This window comes from Mesoplodon bidens (assembly GCF_964165515.1).
Source record: "Mesoplodon bidens genome assembly, contig: HAP1_SCAFFOLD_238, whole genome shotgun sequence".
NCBI lineage: Eukaryota > Metazoa > Chordata > Mammalia > Artiodactyla > Ziphiidae > Mesoplodon > Mesoplodon bidens.
In genome coordinates, this window is record NW_027671924.1 from 716,973 (window position 1) to 725,242 (window position 8,270).

The window sequence follows — 8,270 nt, forward strand, 5'->3', positions numbered from 1 at the left end:
GGGCGTAAAAATGAAAAGCACTGGAAAGGCAAGACCCCCAGTGAATTTGCAAAGCTGCTCTTGTGTCTTTTTCTTTTTGACCTTGAAGCCAGGAGAAATTCTAAAAATACAAATGTATTAATTTTTAAAACTTGACTTTACTGAATATTGTTCAGATCCCCAAGCCTACAAAAATAATTTTATTTTTTTAAAAATGCTCCCTCTTCAGACTATACTACAAAGCTACAGTAATCAAGACAGTGTGGTACTGGCACAAAAACAGAAAGATAGATCAATGGAACAGGATAGAAAGCCCAGAGATAAACCCACGCACATATGCTCAACTTATCTTTGATAAAGGAGGCAGGAATGTACAGTGGAGAAAGGAAAGCCTCTTCAATAAGTGGTGCTGGGAAAACTGGACAGGGACATGTAGAAGTATGAGACTAGATCATTCCCTAATACAATACACAAAAATAAGCTCAAAATGGATTAAAGACCTAAATATAAGGCCAGAAACTATCAAACTCTTAGAGGAAAACATAGGCAGAACACTCTATGACATAAATCACAGCAAGATCCTTTTGGACCCACCTCCTAGAGAAATGGAAATAAAAACAAAGATAAACAAATGGGACCGAATGAAACTTCAAAGCTTTTGCACAGCAAAGGAAACCATAAACAAGACCAAAAGACAACCCTCAGAATGGGAGAAAATATTTGCAAATGAAGCAACTGACAAAGGATTAATCTCCAAAATTTATAAACAGCTCATGCAGCTCAATAGCAAAAAAACAAACAACCCAATCCAAAAATGGGCAGAAGACTTAAATAGGCATTTCTCCAAAGAAGATATACAGACTGCCAACAAACACATGAAAGAATGCTCAACATCATTAATCATTAGAGAAATGCAAATCAAAACTACAATGAGATATCATCTCACACCAGTCAGAGTGGCCATCATCAAGAAATCCAGAAACAATAAATGCTGGAGAGGGTGTGGAGAAAAGGGAACACTCTTGCACTGCTGGTGGGAATGTGAATTGGTACAGCCACTATGGAGAACAGTATGGAGGTTCCTTAAAAAACTAAAAATAGAACTACCATATGACCCAGCAATCCCACTACTAGGCATATACCCTGAGAAAACCATAATTCAAAAAGAGACATGTACCAAAATGTTCATTGCAGCTCTATTCACAATAGCCCGGAGATGGAAATAACCTAAGTGTCCATCATCGGATGAATGGATAAAGAAGATGTGGCACATATATACAACAGAATATTACTCAGCCATAAAAAGAAACGAAACTGAGCTATTTGTAATGAGGTGGATAGACCTAGAGTCTGTCATACAGTGTGAAGTAAGTCAGAAAGAGAAAGACAAATACCGTATGCTAACACATATATATGGAATTTTTAAAAAATGTCATGAAGAACCTAGGGGTAAAACGGGAATAAAGACACAAACCTACTTGAGAATGGACTTGAGGATATGGGGAGGGGGAAGGGTAAGCTGTGACAAAGCGAAAGAGAGGCATGGACATATATACACTACCAAATGTAAGGTAGATAGATAGTGGGAAGCAGCCGCAGAGCACAGGGAGATCAGCTCGGTGCTTTGTGACCGCCTGGAGGGGTGGGATGGGGAGGGTGGGAGGGAGGGAGATGCATGAGGAAGGGATGTGGGAACAGATGTATATGTGTAACTGATTCACTTTGTTATAAAGCAGAAACTAATAAAAATAAATAAATAAATAAATAAATAAATAAAATACAAAAAATACAAAAATAAAAATGCTCCCTGCCTCAAAGGAGTTTACAATCCCTTAAAGGAGACAGATGAGTCAATAGATCAGAAATATAGATACTATGTAACACCAGTAAAACTGCCTAATCCATAAAGAGTCGGGGGGTAGGTATGGTTGGCCAAGTTTATCAGAATTTATGATTCTAGGGCTGAATCTTGAACATGGGTAGAAGTTAACCAGGTGAGAAGCGTGGGTCACGATACTCTAAGCAGAAGAAGCTTTATGGGCAAAGGCAGAGGCTGAAAAGCACAGTGCTTAGGGGACCTACAAGCAGTTCAGCTTGCGTGGAGGCAGCATGAGATGCAAGTCTGGGCTTGTAAGTAGGAACCATGCCAAGGAGTTTGGACCTGATTCTTAGAACACCGAGAACCACTGAGAGATTTAAGCAGGTTGTGATGTGATCAGATTTAAGTTTTAGAAAGAACCCTCTAGCTGCAGGACTGAAAAGGGTTTAGAGGGAGGCAAGGCATGAAGATAACACATAGTCTCTATATAAACCATATAAAAGTGTCACTAGGGTGGGAACTAAGGAGGTGGCGGTAGGGATAGAGGATACAGGTAACGAAGGAGCCGTTAAAGACGCTGACTTGACAGAGCTTGATGATGAACTGAGTCCTTGAAGAAGGTGAGAGAGAAATCAAGGATGATTCCCTGGTTTAGGGTTTGGGAGACTGGGTGGGGGGTGATGCTGGCCACTGAGATAGGAGCAGGTTTAGAAAGATGATTTCCCTTTGGAAATGTCGGAGTTCAAATGCCTGTGGAAGGCCTAGGGGAGAAGGCCCAGCATGCCCAGGGCAGTTTTTTATCCCCACTCACCTCTCACATCACCTGAGGGACTCTCCCTGCCTGCCTCCAGCCTGGAAGAAGGTCCACCAGATTACGGACATCTCTGCCCTGTGGGCAAGGACCAATTTCTTTTCATTTCTGTATCCCTGGTCAGGCTTTAGCACACAGTAGGTCAATGTGTATTTGTTGAATTGCCTCAAATTTACAGAAATACACTTCTTGGGGAATGAATAAGTTGCTATTACGGATGGAAGACCAGGAAAACAGCTATGAGCAGAAGGCCAAGGAGACACTGCAGAAAGTGCTGGAGGAGAAAATGCGTGCACAACAGCAACTGCAGAGCAAACAGGTGTGGGGATGCTCCATAATCCTTGGGGCTGGGAACCCTGGGGCAGTCTGGGTGGCAAGGGAGCCAGCTGCACAACTCCCTGGAACCCCCAAGGCACCACCCTCTCCTCTGATCTCCCTCAGCGGTCCCTGGCCCTGGCCGAGCACAAGTGTGAAGAGTGGAAGAGCCAGTACGAGAGCCACCCCCAGCATGCAACTGTCCCCTACCCTGCCAGCCCAGTAATCATGAACGCCGTCTTCCTTCTCTTTTTTACAATGTGGTACATATGGATTTTTTTTGAATGAGATTTAACCAGCTTTTAAACCTTTCTTCTTTCTAACAATATCAGTACTCTCTGACTCTCCAAATGCACCTTTTCAAGTTGATTTAATTTATGGAAAAATCACCCTTCATACTTTCCCTTTCTTTTTTAAGCTTCCCCATGGTAGTGTAATGTAGTAGAAGGAGATTTGGCCTGGGAGTTTGGACACCAGGGTTCTAGCGGCAGTAACCCACAGTTACACACGTTATATTATTAAAGAAAAAAGTAACTTACAGAAATGTATGAGGCCATTATGCACATACACACAAATATATATTCACTCATATATCCATAAAAAAGTAGTCTGGAAGGTTCTATAAAATGTTAAAGGTGTTCATCCCACGGTGGAGGAGATATACGTTAACTGTATTACCCTCTTAAATTTTTACAGTAAATATATATTACTTTTATAATTTAAAAAGCCAAACTTTTCATTTTTAAAAACCTAAAACATGAAAGAAAACTGGAAAACCAACAAAATTAAAACAATCCCTAAGTCTGAGGCAACGATTTTTTTATCCGAGTACAAGTGATGAATGAAAATACTAAGAATGGTGTGTGACACCTTAAAGTATAGAAAAAAATACAGTAAGGCAAGTAGGCATTAAGATAATAGAATATAAAAAGTTACCCAGATATATTCAGACAATGGACTATTATTCCAGTAATAAAAAGAAATGAATTACTAATATGAGCTACACGGATGAGTCACAACATGAGGAGCCAAAGAAGCCACGTGCAAAAGGGTACTTATTGTATGCTTCCATTCATATGAATTTCTAGAAAAGGAAACACTAATACATAGTGAAAGAAAGCATGTCAGTGGTTGCCTGATGCCAGGCCTGGGAAACTGACTGTAAAAGGATAAGAAGGAACTTGTTGCAGGTATTGGAAGTGTTCTGTATCTTGACTTTGGCGATGACAATATAGATATACACATTTGTCAAAACTTATCAAATTACACGCTTAAAATGGGTACACCTTGTTGAATGTAATTCATACTTCAATAAAGTTGATTTTAAAGTTAAATTAAAAAGTCACCTATGGGGACTTCCCTGGTGGCACAGTGGTTAAGAATTCGCCTGCTAATGCAGGGGACGTGGTTTCAAGCCCTAGTCTGGGGAGATCCCACATGTCGCCGAGCAACTAAGCCCGTGCGCCACAACTACAGAGCCTGTGCTCTAGAGCCCGTGAGCCACAACTACTGAGCCCGTGTGCCACAACTAGCGAAGCCCACGTGCCTAGAGCCCATGCTCCACAACAAGAGAAGCCACCACAGTGAGAAGCCGGCGCACTGCAACAAAGACACAATGCAGCCAGAAATAAATAAATTAATGATAATTTTTTAAAAAATAGTCACCTAGATGTCTGAGTGAGACAGAGTCCCTTTCAGCTTTCAGTCCCAGCTCTTCTCTGAAGCCTCCCCTCGTTTACCCTGGCAGCATGTGACCACTTTGCATCTCTTTAACACCTTATATTTATCGGTTCCATTCAGATTTGATGCTTGAAAAGTTTTGTATATTTTATGTCTAGCTTCCATTAAACTTGGTTCCTCTAAGGCAGGAACAATCATCTCTTTCATAAATTGAGACCATTACAAAAACAGAATTATGTTCCCTTTCCTCCCAATCAGGGGAATTTGAAGTAGGATTGATGAAATCCTGGAAATCGTAAGCAAAAATGTCATTTCTGCATTTTTATGGCCACAGGGTCCTGTGTTTTCATCAGATTCTTGAAGATATCACAGAGCCCAACAATGCTAAGAATCTCTGCTTTGAATCCATGTGCTTTCACCCAGCTCTGTGGTACAAGGCACCCTGCCCCTGGGGCAATCTGTCTGTGGTCCCTGCAAAGATGATAAACCCACATCAGAGACACTCACTCTTCTGCATGTCAGTGGACTCCACTGCCAGCTCTTCCTCCACAATGACGTCACTATCGCCATCTTCAAGATTCATTTCTGTCTCATCTAGAACACTGTCTTCCTCCTCTTCCTCCTCCTCATCTTCCTTGGAGACATCCTTTAATGTGGCAAGTAGTCTGTTGTAACCAGAAACTTGTTCTGGTTCACTCTATGCTTCACTTTCAGAACTTGAAGTATCTATAAACTCTCTGACTAAAAGGAAAATGGGGATTTTAAAAACAAAAATTATACTGGTCTTGTTGCTACCCCACGACTATCATCAGGCCCACAGTGGAACCAAGTTCAGACTTTTCTAAATAAAAACTAGCTTTTCTGCAAATATGCAATCCTATCTATTCAACCAGACCGAGCACCAAATTTGTTTCAAACAGCTAATCTAGCTATGATTCTAGAAGCGCTTCCTCTTCTTTGAACTGCTCATGTTCCACATGGGAAGACAGCAAACTAAACACATGGAGCTTTAGGTTATAAGGCGATCTAACCTATGTGTCAGACATTTGGCACCTTTAAAGGAGCAACAGGAAAACTTACAACAAAAAAGTACTTTATTTCTGAGTCTGTGGTAATGAAATAAGACCTTTGATGATTTTGCACTCTATTTTATGTTAAGCAAACATGACATTCCCTCTTAGGATTCACCAAGAGCCCTCTGGTAAGCCTCCTTAACAGGTTCTAACAGGCTAATCTGTCAGGACAGTTCCATACTCTATACTACATTAGTTATCACAATGGCATTTTAACAGACATCTGCACTTAAAACTAAGCAATATTACTAAAATATAGCTTACATCTAAAATCAAAGAGAGTGGAAATGTAGCCAAACTTTAGTACCATATATAATCTTAAAAGTAACAGTCCAGAATCTACTATCATAAAGAAGGTATAAAGCATTACCAGTTGACAAGTCTGTGGTTTTGTTTCCTTTCTGGAAACCCTGAGAAGAAACAGGCAATGTTAAACTTTAACTACTAGTAGGTAGCAGTTAGGAAAAGTGTAATGATACAACTTTAAATGAACATGGCAGACTATACCGTTATAAATACATTATATCTATTGTCAAGTAAAAACTCCATATGCATTTGGACAGGTTTTGGAAGGATATGCCAAATAGATAATAAGAGACGAATGAAAAAGTCTAACAAGACCACATGACAAATACTACAGTCACACAGTAACAGGCTCTCATCCAAAAGATGGGAAATTTTGGCAAATAAAAGCCCTCGGGGTTCACCTTTTCTAGCAAATTTCTTAAGTAGACTATCCCTCTAACTGTTGATAAAGCAGCCCAAAGGGGTGGGATGAGCACTAAGATCATAACTGAGAGTCTGGACACTTAGAGAGGAACCCACAACTACCCAAACATTAGTTTCCTCATGGTCATTGAATAGATAGGTGATGTCGAAGGTCCCAAGCAATTCTTTTTTTATTTTTTTTTAACTTCTTTAATTTATTTATTTTTGCCTGCTATGGGTCTTCGTTGCTGCGCCCGGGCTTTCTCTAGTTGCGGCGACAGGTGGCTTCTCTTGTTGCGGAGCAGGGGCTCTAGGCTCGCGGGCATCAGTAGTTGCACCAACCTGGCTCAGTAGTTGTGGCTCGCGGGCTCTAGAGTGCAGGCTCAATAGTTGTGGCGCACGGGCTTACTTGCACCGCGGCATGTGGGATCTTCCCGGACCAGGGCTCGAACCCCTGTCCCCTCCCTTGGCAGGCGGATTCTTAACCACTGCGCCACCAGGGAAGCCCCCAAGCAATTCTTTAAAAACATAGAAAACGAACACAAGCTTATAAAACCTCTGCCCAGTCGCCACACAGGAGGCGTGCCGTCTAGCATAAAACTACAGGCTCAACAAAGGGTAGGAAGACCGGCGAAGAACCCCACCTCAGGCGGGAAGCCGCCAGGATCCCCGGGCGAGCTAGGCCGGCGCCGGGGCAGCGTGGCACGCGGCGGGAGCTGCCCTGTCACTACCCCCGGGGCACCGGCGGACCAAACGCGGGGACACGCGGGCTCCCACCGGGAAAGGACGCCGGCAGCGCCGGTCCCAGCCTTGCCTCTCCATACCTGTCATAGAAGGGATGCTCCTCGCCGAAATCCCTTAGATGATGCTTCTGCTTTTTAGTTAGGGAGTTGAGCAGCTGGCTCTGGCTCCGGCTCCGGCTCCGGCTCCGGCTCCGGCTCCCGCGTTTGCCCATGGGGAAGACGTCAAGTCAGCCAACCTCCAAGAACCGCGTTTTTCACCTGGCAGTCGTCTCGTCAACCCACTCACGCGGGATTGCCAACGGCGCTTTACGGCGGAAGCAGGGTGCCATAAAGCAGACCCGCTTTACGTCGCGCTTGTACGACAGGCGTTAGAACTTCCTGTTTCCCATTCCGCCCCCTAGCGAGGCGCTTTGGAAGCACGCGCACGCATGCGCAGCTTTTCTCTGAGCCCCGTAAGGAAGGTAGGCAAGGGAGGCTTCGGGCTTCCCCAGGTATGTAAATGGGTGGGTGTACTTTGTGCGTCTGTTTTGGCTGTGAGAATCAGCCTGCATAAACGTGTAGTAACTGAGATGGTTGAATGCAGTGCCTTTCTATTATGCCATAATACAAATACCAACTAACATTTAAGGCTGCCGGTGCATCTCAATTCATCCTCACAACAGTAAACAAATAGACCTTGTTAATAAGCCTGATATTGGAGATGAGAAAGCTGATGCTTACAAAAGGTTACATACACACTAGCAAGAGAGGAGATGGAAACCTAATTCTCTCTGGTGCGACCACAGGCTTTTCCCACTAGGATCTGCCACATGCGTGTGCTGTGTGAAGAATGAGGACGCAAGGCTGAGATCCCCGCCCTTACCCTACCCCCTCATTTTCTGAAAGTATTGCAAGGGCCCTTGGTAACACATCTGTTCTGGCATTTTTCATGTTATAAAAGCAAAAACACATCCAGAGAGGTAAAGTGACTTTCCTAAATCACCCGAAGAGTCGATGTTAGAGAAAGCAGTAAAACTCAATAAAGTGTCTCAAAACTGAATTGGGGCAAATTGGGATGGAAAACTTTTAAAGGGTAAGTAACTTTTCTATATCTGGGTCGTGGTGGTGGTTACACCTGGTATACAATTACCAAAATTAATCAA

The 8,270-nt window shown here is 43.0% G+C and overlaps 1 long non-coding RNA gene across 1 annotated transcript; it reads right to left on the reverse strand.

Moving 5' to 3' along the window:
• Nucleotides 1-5,076: 5,076 nt before the first annotated feature.
• On the reverse strand, nucleotides 5,077-7,421 carry LOC308610828. The gene is made up of 3 exons (XR_014014665.1): nucleotides 7,210-7,421; nucleotides 6,048-6,087; nucleotides 5,077-5,345 (listed from the first exon to the last, which is right to left on the reverse strand). It is a non-coding gene; the product is annotated as an uncharacterized lncRNA (long non-coding RNA).
• Nucleotides 7,422-8,270: the final 849 nt, after the last annotated feature.